Source organism: Hoplias malabaricus, chromosome 2 (genome assembly GCF_029633855.1).
Source record: "Hoplias malabaricus isolate fHopMal1 chromosome 2, fHopMal1.hap1, whole genome shotgun sequence".
Taxonomy (NCBI): domain Eukaryota; kingdom Metazoa; phylum Chordata; class Actinopteri; order Characiformes; family Erythrinidae; genus Hoplias; species Hoplias malabaricus.
This window is the reverse complement of record NC_089801.1, coordinates 10,164,019-10,190,651: the sequence shown is the minus strand read 5'-3', so window position 1 is coordinate 10,190,651 and position 26,633 is coordinate 10,164,019. Positions and strand designations below refer to the sequence as shown.

The 26,633-nt window shown below is 36.9% G+C and overlaps 1 protein-coding gene across 9 annotated transcripts in view; it reads right to left on the bottom strand.

Moving 5' to 3' along the window:
- Window positions 1-26,633, bottom strand: part of ctnna2 (catenin (cadherin-associated protein), alpha 2) — a 564,720-nt gene that overhangs the window by 476,325 nt on the left and 61,762 nt on the right. For 8 of the 9 annotated variants that reach the window (XM_066656026.1, XM_066655991.1, XM_066655999.1 and 5 more), the window contains one exon: window positions 11,143-11,351. The exons of the other annotated variant lie outside the window; for it this stretch is intronic. The gene's annotated coding sequence lies outside the window, so the exon portion shown is untranslated. The remainder of the gene's footprint in view (window positions 1-11,142; window positions 11,352-26,633) is intronic. 9 annotated transcript variants of the gene reach the window in all.

Genomic DNA, 26,633 nt, shown 5'->3' with positions numbered 1-26,633 from the left:
ATAGGTTTCAGATTTTTTACGGCATGACCAGTTTAGCATTTAGCAGTTGTCTATACAATGTTGTAGGGTACAGCAAGTCAGTTTCAGAAACTATGCCTTGTGACTACATTTGGGCTGAGGGGAAAGGTTATGTAAATTTGATCTGAAACACAGTAATACTACAGCAACTAAAGTTTTTCCATAAATACTAACTGCAAAAGTAGCAGCTAAACGAATGTACTAGAGGGAACTTGAAATGAATGTTTGGCTCCTTTCCATGCTTTAGATCTATTTCTGTAGCACTGGATTGTGTAGTCTTGGGGATCAGAATGGGGTAGACTGTGGAGCAGGGTAAACGGGATGAGAAAAAGAAGCTGTGAAGAAAGAAGCTGAGCAGCATCCTTCTGAGAGCCACAGGCTAAAGTGGTGAACTGCAGGACAAAGCAATGTTGACAATGAGAGCAAGGTGAAGTACACATTGTATCTTTTTTGAAACACCTATTTTAAGGCTGGATTTTAACAAGATATGATCGATTAAAAAGCTATTATTTCCGCAGCAAAAGCACTCTTCTATTTTAATCTCCTTTAATATATAGCAGTAGTGCGGCTGCTACAAAATGTTGTAGACCACTGTTTTGATGATTCAGCAACATGGGAAAGATCATACTTCTTTTATTTAGAAATAGGAAACAATCTTTTATTCTTCATTCATTCATAATCTGTAACCACTTATTCAGTTTAGGGTCATGGTGGGTCCAGAGCCCACCTGGAATCATTGGGCGCAAGGCCTGGAGGGGGCGCCAGTCCTTCACAGGGCAACACACACATTCAGACATGTGTATTTGGACTGTGGGAGGAAACCGGAGCACCCAGAGGAAACCCACGCGGACACGGGGAGAACACACCAACTCCTCACAGACAGTCACCTGCAGCAGGAATCAAACCCACAACCTCCAGGTCCCTGGAGCTGTGTGACACTAACCTGCTGCGCCACCGTGCCACCTTTTATTCTTTAATTCATTCACTTATTTATTAATTTCCTCTAACCTCTTCATCCTATCAGGTTCATGGCAGGTCAGAATCCTACCATGTGTTTTTGGACTGTGGGAGAAAAGGAAACCCACATAGACATGAGGAGAACACAACACAGACAGTGACCTAAGGATGGAAAGCTACTTACCAGCTGGCTGCCCACTTTTGGGGCTGTTCATGGTCGCCACATGCAGCGTTAACATATAGAATTTTCTAAGTCCTCTGAGGTCAACCCAAACAAGCAATTATTTGAAAGACATTAAATGGCACCATATATTTTGCCACTGTAACTTGAATGTACACATCATAATATAATAAGGCATGATTTGAAAGAGTCTCATGCAGCATTAGTCATTACCTTTTTTTTTTTGTGGACAAAATGAGCGACTGAAATGAAGATGGATAAAACAGCTGTAAAAGCACTTTGAAAAGCTGCCAAATCCCTGGAGAGAACTAATAATGAACAGCTGATGACAAAAGGAAGAATAGCACACTAGTCATTAGCACATTACCATTAACAGCAAGATACATTTGGACTCAAACTGTAAAAACCATGAACATTTACACCAAATGTATAATTAAATTCAGTAAAACATGGCTTTTTTTGCTTTTAACAGGTTAATATTCCAGTTTTAAATTTATCACAGCATCCATCATAAAAATACAATATTTGAAAGAATAGCTGTTTCTTTGAAGTCCTAATCTATCAATGTAAAGTTAATATTTTAGTCACAAGAAACCACATTATTCAAGAAAAAAATAATCAATAAAAATTCCCATACAAATTCATCTAATAAAAACTTACAGTCTCATATATAAACAATAAATATATGAGAAATCAAAATTGTGAAGACATCTTCATAGTCATTTCCAAATAGTGCAAGTCAAGGCAGTTTCTATGACACATAATTCACCTGTGACAGCAATTGTACTAATGGCTCCAGCTAAACACCAGCCATATGGCTTGTGTCCTTAATGGTCTGAAGACCATTTCCAACTAGTAAAATGCACATACAGACTGACATAGAGCTTCCATATGGAAATAATTGGTACACAGTGCACTTGTGTAATTTGTGCAATGTGAGCCATTCAAGGAACACCCATTTTTACATGTCCACAGTGGTACAGAGTCACAGACGCTTCCCAAAAGACTGGTTAAACTGGTGAATATTGCAATTGACATGAAAATTAATTTAAATCATATTTCAGAAAAGGAGAAAAATAAAGCTCAAGGCAAAAATATGCTTGACCAAAATATGAAGAATTTATAATATGTAAACAGATGCTAAAATGTATTACTCTGCGTGCCCCATCCAGGGTGTATTTTTGATTTGCGCCACGTAAATGATTCCACGTATGCACTGGACCCACAGATACCCTGAACTGTATGAAGCAGTTTCAGAAAATGAATGGGCAGTTCCGTGGCAGTGCAGGTAATGTAGTCACACAGCTCCAGGGTTCTAGGGTTGTGGGTTCAAACCCCAACTCTGGTCAAGACCTGAGGGTTCTGAAGGTCTGAATTTTAAACACTGCATGTTCAATTGTATTACTTTTCAATGCAAATGACAATTGAAAACATCTACGTCTTTATCTAGCAAAGTGTAAATTTTGGACATATTCTTGATTTTTTTAATTGAAGCACAAAATAAATAAATAAATCAATAAAATGAAATACAATAAATGAAAATAAAATTCCATCAGTTTGGTCTCTCTCAAACAGTCTGCAGAAGTGCTAATATTATTTGTGTTCAAACTTTTGTTGAACTAAACACATAAATCAGCATGTAATCCTGTATAAATATTTCTCTCAGTATTACACCATTCTAAAAGAACCCCACAAAGCAGAGCCACATACATACCGCAATATATAACAAAGTCTGTCTCTGAAGAGCATCCTTGAGAAGGACAGGTACTTCACAGGAAAGAAAGGAGCATCTGAACTCAAATAAAATAGCTGCAAAAGCACTCTGGAGAGCAGCAATGGCCCTTGAGAAGGCTACTAATCAATGGCAGATGACATATGCAAAAGTAGCGCATTAGTCATTAGCACTTCAGTCATTAGTCATTAGCACTTTAACACTCAGTAAGACAGGATATTACCTAGCTGAAACATAAGGAGAAAAAAACTCAGGAACTCAAACTTTGGTTGTACTCTTGCATATTAATTTATTTCTTTCTTACTTGGAAATTTAACCTTCATTTATAAGGAACGTTATATAAGACTTTATCTACTCATAAATGAAAACATTGTTCTGTCAGAGACTTTGTAAACTGTGAAATAACAGTTAAAAATATGACTGTTATTCTATGAAGGTTCAGAATGTGAACCTTTCCAAAGCTTTATATATGTGATGAAGAGAAACAGAAAAGATCAGACAAGTTGTTTTCAGTGAGTTTGTCATTTGATTAAAAAGACCATGTGGAATACAGAGCTGGTCTATGCCTTTGGGGAAATCAATATTTCTTGAGACCTGCATGCATAAAATTAAAGAATCTCTGTGGTATGCGTAAATGAACAGTTCTGGTTATTGCTTCATTGAGCAAACTCATGCATAGTTATCACTGGGATCAGATCCATAAGAGACTGGACTGGACGCCTATGCATTATAAATACTAGAGTTTTAGACCCCATGGCCTTCAGCTCTTAGTGTCATGTAAGTTTAATCACCCTACTAAATCATATCAGAAAGCAACGGTCTGGCCTTTTGGTCATTTTAAATGCAGTATTGTCTGAAACATACTGAAAAGACACAGACGTACAGACAGACTCGGCTCCAGCGGAGACAAGATAGGGCAAGGAATGGTTATTTATATAGCACTGTTCATACACAACATTCTGTAACCATGCTAATATTAGTTTGGTTGAAAATTGGTTGCATTTCCCACCTGGTTAGTATTTGAAACTAAAAATGTAATATGTATGTATGCATTCAATTTTATCTCCAAGCTAAATGCATAAAAGGTTTTGTCAGCACATGGTGAGTGTATTATTAGAAGTTAGATACTGGCTTCTCAAGCAGTGTTTTGCTAAGATTTTGCAATTCTAGCAACTGTTGTCTCATTCAGTCTTTACCAGGGACAATTTGAGCCAAAAATAAAAAATCATAATTAGATATTTAAATATAGTATTACGAAATATAGCGTGTTGACGCAGCAGGTAGTGACACTGTCATACAGCTCCGGGGACCTGGGGTTGTGGGTTCAAGTTCCTCTCTGCGAGGAGTTTGGTGTGTCCATGTGGGGCTCTTCCGGGTGCTCCGGTTGCCTAAAAATACATGTTGGTAGGTGGATTGGCGACTTAAAAGTGTCTGTAGTTGTGAATGAGTGTGTGTTGCCCAGCGAAGGACTGGTGCCTCCCTCCTCGGTGTGTTCCTGCCATGTGCCCAGTGACACTGACCTGAAAATGTGGTTACAGACAATGAGTTAATGAATATTTTTCACTTAATTAATTACTTCTCTATGCAAATATTTCAGTATATTGAAAAATAATTTCTAACCTATCTAATTTATAACTACAGAAATGCCCTTAATCCTGTAATACCAGATATTAACATTACTAATAAAAGCTGTTCTAAATATGTTGTATATGGATAACAATGTTTTGTCCACGTCTCAGCAGCACTTCTCTTTTTAGACATTCCTGTCACCAGCCCTAGATGCAATAGTTATTACCAACAATATGAGAGTGGCTCCAAATCGATTCAGTGCCCTTTCTTAGAAACCTACTTATTACTCCCTATGATATGTTTTTAAATGAGGTATTCCTGAGGTTCACAGGCACAGCTGAGCTCTAAAGGCCAATATATCAAGTGTCTGCTTTAACTGCGATGGCAAATACAGAAGACAAACTGTTATAGGTGAAGGCAAACCATTCTCAAATAAAACAGAACAGTGGTGTTTCAGGATCTTTTCCTCTCTTTGGGGGGGTCTTTTTAATTTAAAATCAAATGCTGAAGTTAACAGATGCAAAGTGTGAAAAGCAGTAGGAGCTGAGTCACCAGAACTTGGAGGAATTAAATTAAAAAGTACTGAAATCTGAAAAGATGCAAGTATCAGCAGAGAAAGAATAATGTCATTTGATATTAAATACTCCTATTCCTAGTAGCTCCATAAAATGAGCTGAGAAGCTTTCCTAGCTTGTGTAAGTTGAAGAAATATTATTTAATTAGATATAATATGATGACTTTGAAAAGTTTTCTTATAGTTTTATAAGGATACATTTGTCTGTGTTTGCTATAATGGATGTTAACTTGTTTTTACTTATTTTACTAAACTTTTTACCACAGGCACTCCCATGGTCCATGGGACCCAAACTTATGGAGATGGGTAAAAGTGTAACAGCATGTAAATAGAATGTAACTATTACAAACATATCTCCTCTTTTAGATTAGTATGTAAATATGAATAACTAAAGTGGAACTGAATACCTAGCTGGGTTATTTTCTGTACAAATTATCTTACTAATAATAAAAGCTTTAACCTGTTGGAAAAAGTATAATACACTGGTGACAGAGGATGACGAGTGGCCATGAATCCCAACTGCATGTACTATTGCCTACGTGATGGGCATGCAAGGACAGGGTGTACTTTCGGGAACAGTTTTCTTTAGAATGTGTCCAATTTCAATTATACTTCACTTGGCATCCATGGTGCTGGAAACCATTGTTACATGTGGATAATTTTAGTGAATGCCTTCACCAAACAGATCCAAACACAATGCACTGGCGTTATGTAATCCTTTGGACAACCTCTATGAACATAATTTTAGCTCTATAAACATCCTAGCCTCATGTGTGCAGATATTTTTGAACATGTTATTTTTAATTCTGTTTGTTAGCTTTCTGTCCACATGAAAACAGCATTTTCACATTTCTGCCAGACATTATAACCATAGCAACATGTAAATTCTAAATTCAACATCTGAATACTGCTGTCAATTACAACAAAAGGCTTGTGAAAGCGTATTTTTCAAAATAAACATGTAAACACCACTGTAGATCCGTTTCTTCAGATTGTGAGAACTTTGCTTGAAAGCTTATCTTTACTACTTTCCATAGGATATACAGCAGTAGCATTACCTTTAATTAACTGTCATATAGCAAATAGCTTTAAATGCAAAATAACAAGTGTTGTGTTTAATATACAAAAATACTTGCTAGCTAGCCAATCCTAAAATAAAACTCTGGCTACATCACTTGATTCCATCTTTTTATGTAATGAAGCTTATCATATGCAATCATTACTTCTTACATTTCTGGGTTATGACACATCGAGAAACCTGGCCGAGCCTGTCCACACATGTGTATTAGCACTCAGACATATCAGAAACCTCTGAGAGAACAAGGCAACTGTGGAACAACATCACGGAGACACATAGCATGTCACATTGTGTGTGGTTTGCCAACCCTTCACAGAAAGCTAGACATATTTCAGCAATTTTACAAGATCACACCTTTCTTATACAGGCTTCTCCAGTCAGGCTTGAAAATTCCTGCACTTCACTGTTTGCTTAAGAATCAGAAAGTAAGACAAGACAGATCAGAATGTAAGACAAGACTTCAAAAGAAAGAACAGAACAGAATAGGAATGAAGAGAAGAGAAGAGAAGAGAGGAGAAGAGAAGAGAAGAGAAGAGAAGAGAAGAGAAGAGAAGAGAAGAGAAGAGAGTACTTGACTTCACATATGAAATCTTATACAAATTTATCAAAGTGACGGTGATTGGAGGTAGATCCCAGTGAGGGAAACAGCTAAAATCATCGCACAACTCTGTCCCTCCTATCTCACCTCTGACTGAGAGCAATTTGGCTATGATTTTGAGTTTCCCCTCCATCCTGTGAATATAATTTAAAACACAGGGAATTATAAATAATGCAATCATTAATCTTCAGGCCCACACTAACTCCCCCACATGCTTCTACAACAATAACTGAACAGAGACTTTGGACTTAAATGTCGAGTACAGCAATTTCTTGATGAGTGGTGGGAGTAGGGAGGACCATCAATGATGTAGCTTTTGTGCAGTAATATTTTTGGATATTTGCTGTGGCTCACATTTGAGTTAATGCAATAAAAATAAAATCAGATGAGGCATCAATATAAAGGTTAAGAGAAGTCAACTTTTAACATGCACATTTACTTTTTCAGTAAACTCTATTCCTTCATTCCCTCATCTTGTGTAACCGTTTCACACTGACTAGGGTTGCTTTGGATCCAGAACCCACCTGCATTGGACCCACCTGCATTAAGCATTGGACATAAAACAGGAGCATACACTGTTAGAAAAATTGTAATATTTTGTACCTTTAACTACAACAAATAATTGTACAATATTCTACATTAATTTCATATGCCCAGTTTCATCTCTGGGACTTCTGGAGAAGAGAATGTCATGTATGTTTATGGAACAGAACTGGACTTTAAAGTCACTGCTGTAACTTGGAAGGTACAGTTACACTCTTTGTACATTTAGCAATAATAATGTACATCTATTGTAATTTTTGTTCTGAGAGTGCACCCTGGACAGTGCATCCATCATATGGCACCGCACACCAGTCTGCCTTGAAACACCTTTTTGTTAAATGAGCCATGCAAGTGTGAAGGACATCTTTAAATGTTTAATAAACCTCAGTTCTATAGCAATCGACATTTTTCTAGAACCACAAATTTAAGTCTTGGACATTTATAAGTCTGTGGGAAACTGGATGTGATTAGCATAGTTAAAATCCCAAATTAATGAGTGCAATTAAAAAGAAAAATGGAAAATCACTTCTTTGCTAATAAACAGAAGAATCTATAGAACGTGACTTTGCACTCAGATGAAGAACGACATGCTCATTTGCTCATTATGACCTTCATTATCAGCACAAAACAAAGTGTTGCTATTGTGAGGATAAACTCTCATTATCTCCACATCTCCGTACTCAGCAGTTTTGAGAGTAAGGTAAAATGCATGGTTCAATTATCTGACATTTTGAGACACCTTCAAAGTCTGTAGAGATCACTTTTATATCTTTTTTTTACACCACTACATAAACCATTCTCCACCTATGCAAATTAAGAGCTAATTAACTCAAATATTACCTTAATTACAAATAAAATGTTAAAGATATTGCCCCGAAATTTGTCCCTAGGTTCATGGTTGTGCTGATCTGGACGAGATACAGTTCTGCTTTGCTCTATAAAACCTATTCATATCTATATTAAAAGTATGTATGTATGTATAAAGAATTCTCATATTTTTGTGTAATTTATTTGGAAATAATTTGCCAATAACTGCAAACATGATTTACATTGCCTGTCATCTAAACAAGGCATTTAGTGCATTTAGAAGTGTAGCAATGACTAATGAAAAAGTTTGAGAGAAGTAATTTGCCATATTTACTAACATTTGTCAACAATAGCAATAATTAGGGAATATTTGTACTGGTTTTTATGTGTGCCTGAATTACACCTGTATATGTTTTTACATGTATAATGATGTCAATATCACATGTATTAAAGCATGTATATTTTCAACTGTCATAGCGTAATTCACAATGTACTGTGTTGCTGCCATTTGATTGCTGCCATTTGATGGACAGGTGCTGAGATTCACATAGTGAGCTCAAGAACCAGACAAATTCCAAACATTCCTTTGTAGTGAACTTATCTGAGAAGGAAATATTCCCAGCTATGTCTCAGCAGAGTTGGAGGTGAGAAGGGCAATCAGCCCTGGGGATTTAAGTAGAATTAATACATTTTTATTGCAGCCCCATGCATTTATTGAAAAAAATAGTCCTTTGCTTAAAAACTTTATAGCCTTTCAAAGTAAAAGCTTTCAGATTTATATTTGAATGAGATTAATTGCTTTAAGTAGAACCTTGCTGAAAATGGTTGTCTTTCAAGAAAAAGGTTCATAGAGTGCAGAAAAGAGAAGAGAAGAGAAGAGAAGTGAAAAGAAGAGAAGAGAAGAGAAGAGAAGAGAAGAGAAGAAGCGTTATTTCTGTTGGAGATTAGACTTGGACTAAATTAATATTTCACCTGAGTTATCACTGAATGTGGGCTAGACCTAGGCATATTTCCACAAGGTCAGAAGAATGAGTTCAGAGCAAAAGTTGAGAGAGTGCAGACTATTTACTCAGACATACTGTTGTTACTTTGTTATTGTGCGTTTTCTCAGTAACGTTTCATCTAGGGTCAGTTAAGAGCTATGTATACACAGATTAGGCCCAATTCTGCTTTCAGTTTCCATTTTTCTTTCAATATTTGGCATCTCTTCCTTTCTCAGCTTGAGTCCATCACTGGATGTTTCTGATGTGTTTTGAATTCCTCGTTCCCATGTCAATCCAAAAGTCGGCAGTCCGAAATCCATCATGCAGATCCCAGCCCAAAGCAAACTGGTGAGGGTTAGGGTTAATAGGAGATTCCTGTTTATTGCTGTTATTCTAAAGGAGTTCACTGCCTTCCAATCAACCACTGCAGGGTCATGAACAAACAAGAAGCATACTGTTCAATCCTTATAAGCCAAAAAACGTATGTGTTCTTTGGAAGAGGGCCAAACTGCAATCATAGTGAGACATGATCCACCTTAGCACATTGCCTCAAGTTTCATTAGGTGAAAAAGTACCTGCTAATATATGCATGAATTTATAGGATCACAAAGATGAAGGAAATGTATAGATTGTGTCAGGAAAAGGAAAAGGCGCTGTAGAAACTGCACAGGGACCTGAGAATAACCCGAGGGAAGGGGTGGTATTTAGAGATTATGGGATTAATTACAGTCAGTTTTTTTTTGTTGTTGTTGAATGGAGTGAGATCCTTAACACTGTGACTTGAGCGTGGTTAAGCCTATCAGAAAGCCTGCTGATCCTATAAACCCGAACTTACGGTCAAAACAGCACTGATCATCTCGATGGCAAGAACAGGCACTAATATGAGACCCCATTCAAGAATTAATCGCTTTTTCTGGCAACTGAATTTATTGCATATGTGTGTCAAGAATGACAGGATAAGAAAAAGTTATAAATAGAACTATGATATTTAGTATGATGCACAAAAGACGGTGCCCGTAGTTCACCTGTAATGTATTGTGGGCTTTACTGTGCATATATCTATTGGAACTAACTTGATAATCAAGAGCAGTGTTATTATTGTGTTATTGAGTGTAATATGGACGTTAAAATAGGACAGACTAGTGGTGTCTGGGTGTGTATTGCTGAAACTTGTTGATGGCAGATTTTGTCCGAACCTAGCACCAATGGTTTAACAAGTTCTCACTGCACAAGTATTTTTGTTACAAGATCATATCTGGCCCCGAACAAAATTGCAGTGTGAAAATTGCTGTCTGGCTGTAAAAAGTAGAACTCAAAACTCTGGCTGAAGTTATGGGTGGCTCAGGGACATGGGAGGGGACTGAGGAACATATACATAGTGGTATGTTTACCACATGCAGTGGACAAGATAAAGGTCAGATTTTGAGGAGGAGCTTTGTGCAACGCCTTCATCCCCAAACTCCAAAAACATGGCAGCACAGTGGTGCAGCAGGTGGTGTCGCAGTCACACAGCTCCAGGGACTTGGGGGTTGTGGGTTCAAGCCCCGTTCTGGGTGACTGTCTGTGAGGAGTTTGGTGTGTTCTCCCCGTGTCCGCATGGGTTTCCTCCGGGTGCTCTGGTTTCCTCCCATGGTCCAAAAACACACGTTGGTAAGTGGATTGGTGACTCAAAAAGTGCCCGTATATTTAGACTAAATAAAATGCAGGCCGCACCTTTACTGTCCTTACATAGCTATCATTGCTTCAGCATGTTTTATAGTACCACAGGTTTTCAGCATAAGTTAAATCTATTGGCTATACCACCCATATCATCACCTGATCAGGAAGGAATCTTGCATTGCTTTGTAATTTTGTAATAGTTTTATAATTGTATCTAAACAGAAGGGACATATCTGTCCCAGGTCATATTTGGTCTCCTATAGATGAACATTTAATGGATGATTGTTAATAAGAACCATAGGCAGAAACACAAAAAACTTGCTAGAGTTTAAAAAGCTTATGTATAGGTTACATTTCAAATATGTCCTAAGGCCATACATCTAAACCAATATCTTTTTAAAATGCAGAGTATGTAGTTTTAATAGTTGTGTTTGACCTCTAACCTTAGGTTACAGTCCTGAAGTCAGCTGCAACAATTTATTGGCACGACCTGTCCAACATCAACAATCACGCGTGCCTCAGCCTCACATACTCTTTCGGCACCTCCAGTAAAGAATGTTCCAGAGCCTGTGCTTATCATGGTCCACTCACTGGGAGAGAGAGAGCAGACATCCATCTTGAAATCCATCTATCCCAAGGATTGGAATCAAGCCTACAAAGATGGAAACAAGACAAATTAAAACTGGCAAAAAAGAGTATTTTTCTCTTCATTATGACCTCTTTTGTGTGGCTGAAAAGCTTAATGCTTGGTAAACATTTAAAAGACACTCAAAATTATTGAATTTATTGAGAAATAAGTCCAGTGAAACCCCATACTTTGGACTCAAGATAAAAAAAATCACCCTAATGTCTCTTCCTCTATCAGAACCTACAACAGCTTAAGAACATTCAGGACATATTTCTGTAATAATCTTCAGGCAAAGCATTACAGTGCTGGGTCATGAACTTTGAACATCCTCTGCCATGTCTACTGAATGTGTTCATTCATGGAAGTAGGTGCTAAAATGTTTAGCTTAATGGGATCAAATGGTTAGGGGCTGCTGTCACGGATTCAAGAAAATGGCTACATAGGATCATGCAGAAACTCTGTTTACCTCAGCTTGGCGGGAGAACACCACCACTGAAACACTGCACAGCTATCCAAACAGATGCACAGACTTGTTGCTTTGCTGAAACTGAACAATCTGTTCAGGACAATGTTCAGGACCAGCATGTGTTTTTCAGACATAAATCACCAAGAGACATGCTATCCATTACCAAATACACACTGTTTCTACAGCAAAGTTTAATTAATGTGGCTCACGTGCAAAAAACGTGGGAGGGAGATGTAATGGTGCCCCCAAGCCCTCAGAGTGAATCAATTATTGATTTGCCATTTGACAGTAACACGCTAATTTGAACTAATGGAAGGGCCGGTGGCTCACTTGTGGTCGAGGTTTGCTGTGCACATACTGAAGTTTGTTACCTCCCAGACAGAAGCAGTCCTTTTCTTATGATGGTCTAATGAATCTGGCTCTGTTTTTCAAACTTGTGCTCAATTACTCACCTGGCAGTCTGGATCAGAAGTAGAACAGGAGAAGGCTCATTGTAGAATGACCCAGTGGAGAATTTGCATCAAAATTGAATTAAAGGCTGAGGTTAATGAGGCATGTAGTGTTCCCTTTAATGCTTTAATTTGGGGTGGCAGCATCAAAGGAAAATGCAAGCGCTACATATAAGGAAATTTAGTAAGATGCTACACTGAGATATTGAAAGTCAGGAGCTGTTTAAACTTCACTGCTCTCACCAAACTAAAGTCTAAAATGATCTTCATGTACTTGCATATCTCAAAATCCATTTCTGTTATTAATTCATGAAATAGATAATTTTACATTCCTCTCCAAAAGTTATCTTCAAAAATTACTGGTTTCAGTTTCGCTGAAGCATTAATGCACTGTCATAACATGACAGAGAAACCATCACTTTGAACAAATAGAAGAAAGCAGAGCAAAAAGTTAACGTGTTAAGATCTTAAGCAAGAGTGCACTGAGATTTCATTTGGCATTACATACTATTGCAAGCTGCTGTACACTGGTGCTGAAGAAATAACAAATAAATATCAAACAATTTAAGTATTTTAGTATTAAGTAATTTAGGTAAGTATACATTTTCACCATGTACAAAAAGAGTTCAGCCAAATTTCAAATCAATAACCAAAGCATATTTCACACATTTTACAATTTTCTAAAGAATTAATAAGTATAGGCAGCTATAGCTAGTGGCAGCCATTGCCTAATGTTTGGAGAAGTGGGCTTAGGCCTGGAAATTCGCTGGCTCAATCCCCTAACCGCAGCAGGAAAGTTGAACAGCACTGTCCTCCCCTCTCAGTGCATGACTAAAGTGCCCTTGAGCAAGGCACCCAACCTCCAACTGCTCCCCAGGAACAGGGGATGGCTGTCTGTCTCTCTGTTTGTGTGCATGCATGTGTGTGAGTGTGTGTGTGTGTTTGTGTGTGTGTGCGCATGTGTGTGTGTGTGTGCATGTGTTTTTATGGCTACAAGTTAGTTAAACGTGGAATACACACCGTGGTTTCTGTTGTATAACGACAAATAAATGCACATTTGCACTTTGTTCAACTCTTTTTTTGTTGTTGTTCTAATTTTGCAAAGTAAAATGAGGCTAGATTCAGAGATGTTTTATGGCTGTCTTAACCACTAGCAGACTCATTTAGAGAATGGCAAATGTTCTCTAAAATCTTGCTTTGTTGAAGTACTATACATTAATCAGAAGAACTGCAAAGATGTAGGGTTTCAATAGCTTTGCTCATAAACAAATGTACATTTTTGGAGGAAATAAAACTTTTTCTAGTCTCACACTATGAACAGTTATCAACGGGTTTTACACAATCTTCATTACTGCCTTACAATTCAGATGACAACCAACTTCGTAATACATATAAAATGGATACATGTATAAACCACAGAAAAAAATGATAAATGACAATGTATTTAAGAGAAACCCTAATATATCTCCATTAGAAAGTAGTTAATTCAAGGCACAGTCCTCAATTATTCAGATAAGACAGTTTTTAATTTCACAAGCTACACAGGTTTCAGACCCAAATTAGTTAAATTGACAATTATTTAAATTAGCACAGAAAGCGATGCCAGGCTGATTAGAAAAATGTTCACTTAGTTATTATTTATGCCAAAATGATTTCTGATATCAATTTCCATTCTGGTTCCTCATGAGATGCTACAGATTAAAAAACATTTTACAACTGAAGACTGTGGGTCAATAATTGATGTGGTTCGACTAAAAGTAATCTGCCCAAAGTGAACTACAACTTCCACAGACGCAAATCACAAGACATGAATAGTGAAGAAATGACATATCATTTTATATACAATGGCAGTAATGCTGAAGGACTACTGAAGAATATTTCAGTGTGGTGGGTGTGAAGGCTATTTGCAGTGAATCAGGGAGTTTCATTCTTCATTGTTTTTACTACAGACAGATAATGGACTACCATCTTAGGACAGCTATTCCCTACAGAATGACAAAACACAGCGGATGACTGTTAGTTTCAGGGCCAAACAATGTGATTCACTGAGAAACAAACATCCAAAACAGTCATTATCCTGCCTTAGAATGCATTTATCACCATGCTGCTCCTTCTGATGATTGTTACAAGAGAATAAGGAGAATCATATCAACTATACTGAATATTTGTTTTCAGTGGCATTATAATGGCTTCACTCTGCCAACATTTTACACATATTGGTGTCATTCAGAGCTCTATATTTGTGCTCTACATTGTGCTGAAAAGCTTCATTTAAGCATTATATTTCATTGAGAAGGCAAACACAATGGCATAGAGGGAAATGTGAATCAGCAATGAAAGGAGTTTGTTTCTTTTGTGAAAATAAATGTAAATCTAACACTACACCTCAGGTCACAGTCAGTGAGGTGTGTGGTGTGTTCCCCTTGTGTCTCTCTGAACCTGATAAAGCAGTTACAGAAAATGAATGAAGGAATGAATTAAACTTTGTTTAAAAACAATGAGCAATGAGGACAACATTTACATGAGTTATAGTTTTACATTTACAAGTGTTTAGTAGTTGTAACTTACTCAAGAATATCTTTTTATATTTAAATTCTGCATGATCATCATACCAAGCTATATTTACATGAAGAAACAAATACATATACATGGAATACGTTCATGCAGATACATAAATGCACCTTTTATCCTCATTAACTTCACTTGTTTGACACAGATGCAGACGTATGCCCACAATGAACAGTTAAATTAAGCATCCAAATGACAACGCACATATTTTGTGCATTGCAACATAAAAAGGGAAGCAAATTCCTGATTCATCATAGAACCTAATGATGGTAAATGCTGCCTCAAATAAACCGAAACTGGTCATAAAGCAAAATGACATACATTATCTAAATAATACAACAACCAGGACCCTGAGACATGCACATTAAAATACTGAAATTGGTCTGCATGTGCAGAAAGGCAGTTTTGCAGAAATAGAGCCTATTCATGAAAACATTAGTGGCATTCGCTGGCTATATCTCCTTTCTAGTGAAAGAGCAGACATTTTACCATTTTTTTTTATTGACTTGGTGGAGCCATTTTGAGCCTATTTACTAATGAAACATGAGTGAATGGAGTAATGGTATTTGAATATCAAATATTTTAAGTGACCTTCTCACCTGTAAATGCTTTTTCCTCATTCATAGCTCATTGTGCTGGTTTAAAATTAAGTTGCTCTCAAAAAGATCTACACATCTCCCAGCACTAAACTATGACAAAATGTATTCATAGAAAAAATCATGACGAGCAACTCTCTGAGTGCATAAATCTGGCAATCCCAATCCAATGCCAATCTTAACTCTTAAACTGAATTAAACACATCTGAAATATGTCAGAAATAAGTCCAAAAACACTCTGAAGTACTGAATAACTATATTCATAATATATTCATAATTTCTCATCCATTACATTTGGGTTTTCGGTCATATTTATTATTCCTCACTTTTTACTTCAAGAGAATTTGATAAAGGCTTTGAGACTTAGAACAGCTTAATAATGAAGATAATATAAAGGCCTTCAATCAACTCTGATGATTTATGAGAACTGAAAGCATGAAAACAAAAGATGTCCCTCCTCTTTATTCCCTCTAATCTTTTTTTTATATTTTGTCACGCATTTTTTGGATCTTTAATCGATATGTAAATTACAAAGAAAAACTGATTATAAAATATATAGTGTAATTTATATTTTACATGAAACATATTTAAAACAATCTGGTCCTCTGGCCCTGTGTGAATAAATAGAAATATTTGTACTGACAAACACATAATACCATTATGTAAGAAATATTATTATATAAAGAAACATTATATATAAAGAAACTTAATTACTAATTAATTCGGACTATATATATATATATATATATATATATATATATATATATATATATATATGTGTGTGTGTGTGTGTGTATGTGTGTGTGTGTGTATGTATTAATTACTTGGAAGAAAATTATGTGCACATCTGATGAAAGTGAATTCAGTGCTTTACTGCTTTGTGTAGATGGCTATATTTAACCATTGGCCTGACTCAGCTGGCCTCTCTACGTTCCGAATTGGCAACGTAAAATCATGCATTCTGCACTTCTTTTGTTTTTTATATGTAGCTAAGCCAGTTTTTTGGCCTCTGATCTATTGTGTTGTTGCCAGCCTTTCCTCCCACCCCTACTGTTTTCTTCAAATGAAGCCCAGTGTCACCCACAGTATGCAATTTAATTAAAGTGTGAGCTGAAGCACATGGCTGTGATTATTAGTGAAGTGCGTTTAAGGCAACACCATCTGTGACAGAAAGATCTTATAAACTGCATCTATATAATCAACATGATGATCAGGATTTACGCATCTTTGATGCCACAAGACCATTCAGATGGTAAATAAGTCTCCTAGAAATCTCAGATACCTTTGCCACCCATTCTGAATGCAAATTCAAAGGATGACTGATCTAATAATGACCACCTAAGTGGCAATCAAAGCCTAATGAGAACTGATGGCTGACAGCTGAAGTGGCAATATATTTCACTGTCATATAAATGTATAGTTTAATCCATAAAATCACCATAATATATTTACATCCTACATGTTTCCATTTAATCTTATTTACATGTGTATGGCTATATTTACTTCTTCAAGAGGACATTTACATGGACAATTTACTTGACATAACATGTAAGCAATTAATATAATTGCTGTCGTAGGATTTTTAAAACGTTCTAATTTCACAATTCGGATGACTAGAAGATATATGGGGAAAAAAGGAACATATAAAAATATGCTTTGTTTTTTTTTAAACCCAGAGTTTAAACCCAGAGTAAAAAGTATTTTTTACAAATGAGATCTAAAACAGAAACATGCACATCACTGATACTGTCACTTTACAAGACACTAAAATATTTCTTACAGCCGATGAACGTTAAAGTAAATGTTATTGTATTATTGAGCAATATTGGTCCATAAAGAGTCTATAAAGAAGTACCTAGATACAAACCACACATGATGAGTGATTTTTAGCTGAGGAGCTTAAATAACTAACGGAATATCAAGAAATTGGTTCTTTTGAAGGGCATATGGACCAAACGAACTAATGCAGACAGTATTTACTTCAATATAATTATTTGAATCATACTTTGATTGATTCTTTGAACATAAATGTGAGAGTGGGGATTAAAGTAATTAAGGACGGAATGTGTTGAGTCTCACTAAACACATTGTACATTACAATTTATTTTACTAAAATGATAAACGACACAGTAAGTATCTGAGCAAAATGGATAGTCAGCAGACATCCCATAATCAGCAGGTGCGCAGACAAGAACTTTTTACTGGCCCATTTCCTGATTTCTCCTTTTGCTTCAGTAAGATTCAGAACAGAAACAGCAACAGACCCAGGTGTTACATCTCAAATCAACCATCTCTCTTCTGTTCTGCTATGTTTTGTTTCAGATAAAACAAAAGAACTTCTAAACGAAAAAATCAGAAAAATGTTTACGCAGAAGCAGAAGAACCAACAGCCTGATTAAAAAGACTCAACTATGTAAATACCTCTGATGAGACCACTGGCAGAGCCAACATAAACCTCCACTGCTGGTCAGTATGGGAAAGAATATTGTGCACGACATCTAAAGACAACAGCTTGCAAAATGAATGCTCATCATAAATTGCACTTTTTCCCTAAACGCAATCACCAGGAGTGAGGAGAATAATTTTAAAGAGAAAAGCAAGCTAGCTGAGAGGCTACATCAGCACAGATGCAACGCTAATCACCTCACAATAACAAGAATCTGACATCAGAGGCCATATGAAGGAGATGATCACTGAAAAAAACACGAAAATGAAAACCAGCATGATTGTCCTCTGCGTCAATGAGAAAACCCACATGTTCTTAAAACTGAAGTCATCTCACGTGCAGAATACACTGGACCTAACCTTTTAATGTTTAAGGTTTGACACCTGCATAAACTGATGAAAGCTATTGGAAACAAAATGTGTTTAAATTTCTCTTACCTCGTTCTGTTTTTACACTAAATTGACGTATGCTGGACTACAAAATCTGATAAACTGTAGGAGTAATACTTATTGGCATCTGTACAATATGTTCAGGGAACTCTTGTTATTGCCATTTGCTCACAATTCCCATATCAGTATGTACTGAATTGTTCTTATATGACCTGTATTACACTCCGTAATCGGTGGTATCGGTGCCATCTCTAGTGGTTGGCTTTGTGCCCTTCTGACTTCTACTTCTGTAGGCAAGGTTGCATACGAATATTCTCAGAGCCGCCATAGGTGCAGTATGAATGTAGGCAAGAGCAAGAGCAGCACATACTACAGAGTAAATATGCACACCAGGGCATACTGCCCAAGACTGCTCAGGCCAAAGGGTCCTGTGGATAAAACAGGAGTCGCAGTGGTGTTCAAGAAACTTCAAACAGGATAGAGTAATCGTTTGGGTTCATCTTCCTCTTTCAAGAGTTAGGTGTAAGATTAAAGATGTAATAGTGCTTTTACTGTCAGAGTCTGCCTTTGAAGCTGGGAACAGAAGCAAAGAATCTCAGAAGTCTGAACCTTCATTACCACACTTCTGAGCACCTGCGAGCTAAGGGCATTCTCAACAAAATACACTGACATGTCCATAGGATGTTTTTTTACATGTAACTAATGTTAAATGTACCTGCATATTCTGCTGATACTTTAAAAGGGAAGTCATGCATTGGTGAGAATATTTAAACTGTGCTGTGGAATGTTGAAGAACTGCAGTAGAGTATACCACTGAAGAACTGCAGTAGAGTATACCACTTATGCTTACTATCATTCATTCATTAATTCATTATCTGTAACCGCTTACCCAGCTCAGGGTCGGTGGGTCCAGAGCCTACCTGGAAACACTGGGCGCAAAGCAGGAATACACCCTGGAGGGGGCCCCAGTCCTTCACAGGGCAACATACACACCTAGGGACACTTTTGAGTTGCCAATCTGCCTACCAATGTGTGTTTTTGGACCATGGGAGAAAACCAGAGCACACGGAGAAAACCCACGCGGACACGGGGAGAACACACCAAACTCCTCACAGACAGTCACCCGGAGTGTGTCTTGAACCCACAACCTCCAGGTCCCTGGAGCTGTGTGACTGCGACACTACCTACTGCCCCTTGCTTACTACCAATGTCCAGAATATATTTGCTTTGAAAAAAAACCAACAGTCTGGACTTTTCAAAGTTAATTAGTATTAGAGATTTTGTTTCACATTATTTTGGAGCATCAAGTTTTTACAGATTACAGTTATCTTTCTTGAAATAGGTCAAATCATTTTATTCCTTATTAACCTCAATCTAAGACTCTAGAAGTCATTATTCTTGAGTAAGCTATTATAAAACAGTCAGTGATTATATAATAAGTGAGACTGCAAGCAGAAAAGGTGTGATTAGCAACAGATTTCACACATTCTTGAATCAGAAAGGAGTTTGCCTTCTTGTCTGCTGTGTGAAGTTGAAAGCAAATCTCTTCTCAGACAGGCCTTTTGAAAAAAGGATATAAATAGAAGATATATTTTACAGTTAATTAAGTACGGAAGTGGCTATCATATGGCAACCACAAACATTCCACTTGTACAAATCCGGACAGAAAGAAATACATGACTATAACAAATTCTTTGTATATACTATGTTATGAAAAGACGCGTTCACCACAGACTATAAATCATTGCAGGCTGTAATGTTTTGAATAGGTGCTGGTTTGCTAATAAATTTTGCTTATTATTTATTTTAACATCTGTTATGCAGTACTTGAATAATTGGGCCACTGATTATTTATTTAATTTAAATTCAGCCTAAATATAGACTGTTTTTTCTACACATATAGCCTGTTTCAAAGATTGTGTGAAACTTAACTTTTTGCATCTACATCCATACTGTGCAAAATTCAGAGAGCACAGAATTCAACCTTTACTTACCGATGTGCAAAACAGCTGTTATTCTATTTCTTGCACTTGTGTTTCATGCACCATATCATAAAGTTACATTTCCTGACTTAGACTTGGAGACATAAGGTGTATAGTTAAAATCTGGTTTATAAGGGCTGCTCATGACTCATGTTGATAGATTTGTCTCTCCTAAAATATATTAACTTCCTGTACATTCTGCATTGCAGATCCAAGGCAGGTGTCTTATTGCGATATTTTATGTTAACAATTACTTACCACTTCCTACTGTCATGACCACTGATTTAGAAATTGTGGCATGAGACGATATGTTAACATAATAACAATTTTAATCCTTACAATTCAATGGACTCAGAAGTCTTACTGGCCTTTTCTGTAGCGTTCTTAATGTGGAGTTTTCATATATTTTGCCTGCTATTTCAACCATCACTTACTACGTGTCAATTATCCCCTAAAAATATATTTCCAAGGGTTTTTATTAAAGGTGGAGATTCAATAGATAAACATGCATTTACAGATGTATTTGAAAGGAATTTATATTTGTTTGTTTATATATATATATATATATATATATATATATATATATATATATATATATATATATATATCCTTTTCAGTACTATATAAGACCCTTTATATGTTAAGAGTGCACAATTTGCCTAGCTAGTCTTACAATGGCCTCAACCTTTGTTAGTTTCAGGGCAACTATCTGTATCGTGCTAACATTAGATGGCATGCCTATGACAGAACACGGTAATTAAACACAAAAATACTTTAATAACTTTGCAAGTACTAATTTGTTAGTTTATTTGGTTCTGCCTGAAACTTCAAGTAGAAATTGCATGAACCACTGGGGATATGTTTCATTTCAACCAAGCACAAGGTCATGTACATGTGGGGACACTTGCACCACTGACCAAATTCCACTGAAATGAACAGTTGCTAATGCTAATGACTCTCTCAGGTCTCTGCAGTTTGTCATGGTCCAAATGTTCTACTCAAATCACTTAAGTCTGGAACAGAACAGTCTAATGTAATGTGTTGGTTTAGGGCCAGATTTCCTATTGAACAACTCTTCAGCTAAACCAAATTTAGACTTTGTGACTCTGATTACTGATCAGTACAAAATCTACAGTTCCAACACCCTTTTAAGCTTCTCATTCCAGAGATGGCTAGGAGCCATATGTGTCATAGCAAGAAAAAGAAAAAAATAAAACAATCCAGATGACATGAGGTGGGCTGACTTTGCCTCATTATGCTGAAAGTCCATGACAAGCTGTACCTTCCTTCAGTGAAACATTTATTATCGTGTCAATGTCATCTATGCCAGTGAAGTCATTTCAGCTATGTGTGTGTGTGTGTGTGTGTGTGTGTGTGTGTGTGTGTATACAGTTCTAATGCCTTTCAACTGTGGCCACTGCAGAGGCCAGTGTCTCCTGCTAATCCCAGTGTTGCATAACACTCATTCATTGAGTCCGCAGCAGCCTATCGGCACCTACCCGAAAACCAGCTCTGCCTGACAGCAATGATAGCTAGCGGCAGGCTGTAGCTAGCTGCTAACTGTTGCATTTCATAAGCTTTCAACACATCTGCCAGTCTACCGCCTGTGGTAAAGGCACTCAAAAACCCAGCTGATGCATGTCCACCATTAATCCTCTGCTAAAATTTCAGCTAGACAATGAGAAATTACAAGATTTGCCCAAGACAAACAAACAATTATGATAGCCACAAGACTTCAGAAAAGCCACTTACATAATAAATGGCAAAAGATAAACATAAACACTATGAAGAATATAGAATGCTCATTTTCAGCATTGCCATTATGATTTATCACTGCTACTGTATGAAGAGAAAAGGGACATCATGCTTGCTGCTTCAATATAGGTCCAATATTCAAAATACTCTAACATTAAATCTGATGTAAGATATGCTGTTTAAAGAGTGTATTTAATGCAAAGTAAAGAGATGTTAAGAATCTAAATAAGAGAAAAAAGAAGTATTGACTAGCTTGATATGCCAATATATTCATTAACAGGCAAAGAGCAATTGTGTATTCTTTGTTTTAAAAAATAGTAAAGTTACAGGTCATATAGCACATATTGAATACATTATTAGTTACATTTATTTAAATTCACACAAGAAATACTTATGCAAAAATCCTGGCTGTACTAGTTTAAGAGTATCTTGTAATATTGAATCTGCAGTTTAGTGATAATCTGATGCAATTTCAAAGAATCATGCTGAAAAGATTGTGTATAAGGATTTATATTTTATAGGAACAGCTTTCAAGTAAAGCTCCACACACATACTCTCAGAATCTACGTGACCACAAAAAAAAAAATATATATAAATTATTTGCGAGTGGTGCAACCACCTAAACACTGGATGAATCTCCATCTCCCATCAATAACTCAGCATGAAACCAGCCAAAATGGTCAAGTTTTTACTGATGTAATAGAATTATTCTTCTCCAAGTGTGTTGAGCTATCATGTTACACAGTGGTAGTAGCAGCTCAAGCAGGATTTTGGAACTTTGTGGTATGGGTTTTGAAGTTAAATAAAAAGTTGTCTTAGTAAAACACAGATACTTGTTCAGTGATCTTGCTGAAGATGAAATATCAACATGAAGTGAAATATCCATGATCCTCAGCTAACCTTCTCTCAGGCTATTGTGGCACAGACTGAATTCTTACCAGATCTTGGAAATCTCCGGTAGGGAATGCATATTCCACATAGCAAAATCATTAATATGATTTTTAATAAACTTCAGAGCCCTGAAGGGAACAAACTGAATTCAAAGATGTACATTATTCAATTACAAAAACTGGAAAGGAAAAAAAGACATAATGAAAACAAAAAGAGTGACTTGCATGTTGAGCTGTAAGTGAATTATTGGCTGATGCAAACAGATCTGTAGGGGAAAATGGATGAATCCCAATTTTCTCTCAGATACAACTCAGTGATAATAGCAGAAAGCACAGTGTGATTCAGGCTCTATGAATCAATTAGCTGACAGAAGTGTGGGCTTTTTTTCATTACAGGTCTAATGTAATTATTCTTAATTGAGTCTAGCTTCCATAAGAAGCAATAAGCAACCATAATTTCCACCAGTGTCCTCCCACCACCCATTCAAACATGCAGCCTCAGGTGTTTATTTTCAGACAGAAGACAGAACTCTCTGTAGCTTTTAATGAGTGGCAAAGATTGATGGTGATGGCAGCTTAAGTATCTAAAAAATGCTTGACACTTTGGCTCTCTGGGTAGTTCTAAATACAGAATGTAAATGGCTGTGGCTTTTCATGAACTTGTATACAGAAAAGGGATCCACTAAATTGCCCCAATTCAGCCCAGTTGCCATGAGAACCCAATTTTTTCTAGTATGGATGTAAGACCACCAGCATATATATTGTTCCCTGAGAAGGTGAAGCATGAAAAAAAAAAAGGCAACAAATGTCACATCGTATTTGAGTCACGTCACACAGTCTGACTCATTTGTTCACTTGAGCCCTAGCAGGAAGCCAAGACAATGGATTAGATTTCTGGAAAAAAACACTGACAGCATTTCAAGTGCAGGAGAGATTCCTAAGAAGTATTCTGGATGCAAATGAATGGCAGATATTGAAACCGAGTATTCATGAATATGATCGTTCAACAGATGGCGGAGATGATAGTAGCCAGAGTCATACATGAGAAGCTAAGCAGATGAAGCTGAGCCCATATAAAAAATCAGCTAATAGGTTTGTGGCATCTGAGGGACATCCCATAATATTGACATCCCTACTGCAATAGTTATGATAGTAATCATATGCTATGTTTCTTTCATTCATTATCTGTAACCGCTTATCCAATTCAGGGTCGCAGTGGGTCCAAAGCCTACCTGGAATCATTGGGCACAAGGCAGGAATACACCCTGGAGGGGGCGCCAGTCCTTCACAGGGCAACACACACACATTCACTCACACCTATGGACACTTTTGAGTCACCAATCCACCTACCAATGTGTGTTTTTGGACTGTGGGAGGAAACCAGAGCACCCGGAGGAAACCCACGCGGACACGGGGAGAACACACCAACTCCTCACAGACAGTCACCCGGAGCAAGAATCGAACCCACAACCTCCAGGTCCATGGAGCTGTGTGACTGCGACACTACCTGCTGCACCACCGTGCTGCCCATGTGTACGTTTGATAGTGAAAATATTTCAGTCATGTAAATAAATAAACCATAGACATGTCATGCATTTTTACTGATTAATTGCATGATTCAGTAATTCAGTAATTGTATCTTCAGGGATTAAGTCCTGTGATAATTTTGCCTTCTTCTGGGTTTCACACAATGTTGAATCCTTCAAGAAGCAATTACTGATGTCACTGAATTATTTATCTGACTGAAATAGATGCAGTATCAAAAGTATAGCAAAAACTATACTACTCTCTGTAGTTTGTAATGAATGGAGAAGCATGATGATGGCAACTTAAGCATCTAAAAATATGCTTGACACTTCGGCTGCCTGGGTAGAAGAACAGAATGGAAATGGTTCTGGATTTTTATGAAGCTTTACACAGAAAATCAGATCATACCTGCTGATTTGCTACACCAAGAACAAAACAGACTATTACATCTGAAGGAAATCCCATTATACATATACACATCCACATACAAAACTAATCCAGACGCGAGAAAGACAACTGAAAAAAAAGATCAGAAAATATAATTTTTCTTCTCACTGGTTTCACATAAGCTTTTAAGCTTAAAACACCTTGGAGTGGAGGACACAGGAGATGCTTCTTTAGGATCAAACACATCACATGGTGAAGCAAATTGTTCCCTCTCCTCTTCATTAATCTCTAACCTGCTGAGTGTCAAAAATACAGGTCAGCCAGCCAGTGAAAGCCGAAAGGTTAGTCAAGATTCTTCACTGAGCTAAAGAGCTCAGCTTCAAAATTAAGTGTTTCTTACACCCATGCTGTTTACCTTTTTAGAAGTCTAAATGATAATGATAATTGTAAGCTGGGTCTACACAAAAGTGAAGAACGAGTCTGGAGTGCAGCATGATTTAAACATTGTCTGTTTGTTAAATATCATATGTTCATTGAGAGGATGAGCATATTCTTGAAAGCAACAAAAAGGAGTCAATGCAATAAATTTGAACTTGTTTTCATGAGGATTTAAGCCTAGCTATACTGTGAAACCTTGCAGCTAGATGAAGATAATAAGTGTTCTGTAAAATAAGGAGACAAAGTGTTGATGGAAGGAATCATACACCCACATACATCAAAACAACACGTATAACCCATGGTAACCTCATCGGGCTTGCAAGGCCAGCAGGTGGTGCTTGAAAATGCATGCACCTGTGAGTTATTGCCCCTAGGGATAAACCTTTTGGGGCAGTTTTAGAACTGAGGATGTTTGTTCTCTCAGTCTCACTCTCCCTGTGTTTCTCTCTCTGTGTCTCTCTCTCTACCTCCTTCCATTTTCTTGTATTTTCTGTTGCTTACTGAGGGTTCCACTTATAACTTAACTGTCTCTCGTATATGGCTTATCAACAGAAAAGTCTTTGAGAAATGTCAGTTCATTTGTATGTTTATTAAATAATATGTCTACTGGGCTTTCAATTTGGCGTAAAAAACATTTCAGTGTGAGATCACAGATTGAGAAGCCATAAAACATTCTGTTTAACTGGTGTCAGTAGAGACTAATTAGTTTTTTAAAAAGCTGATGGCAATTCATTGCCCTTTTGCTCTATACACGGCATGGTAAACAGTATCCCAACCCGTAACGTATCTAGGATCATAGTATTTCTACAGGCTTAGCCAAAATGTAGGCAGCTTATCAGGATTTGAAATACACCCACTAGTACTCAGAATGTCAGGAGTGCTGTATCATTTACAGGGTCTAGAGAATAATAAGCTGACTCACTTTAATTTCAATGGAGATTGCAGGGTGCATTAATATGGGTTATGCTAATTCTACTTAGAGTATAATCACCATTCAAAAGGCACCCTACTCATTCTCAGCCTTGTACATTGGCCCTTATGCAACAGTGATGGCTGCTGGTGTATTCATACTAAAACAAAGCACTATGGCTTTAATAGAAGCCTTCAAGTGAATAAGAGCTTTTTACCAGTGTAATCCAAATATTTTGCATCATAAAACAGCTGTTAATTCCATAGCTGCTGTGCACAAAGAGTTACGCAAACTATTAAACAGCCTTGCTTACACTGTGAGAGGAAACATGTATCCAGACACTTTTGTTCTCACTCTTTAATGTACTTCAAGTGCATTTGCCACATCAAATGCCCACTCATAGTGCCTTTTTTACAATTAAGTTGAATAAAAACTATTAATTCAAAAGCATAAAGTATGTGTTACATAAATATTGACACACCTGAAAAACTTTCCCTATATCA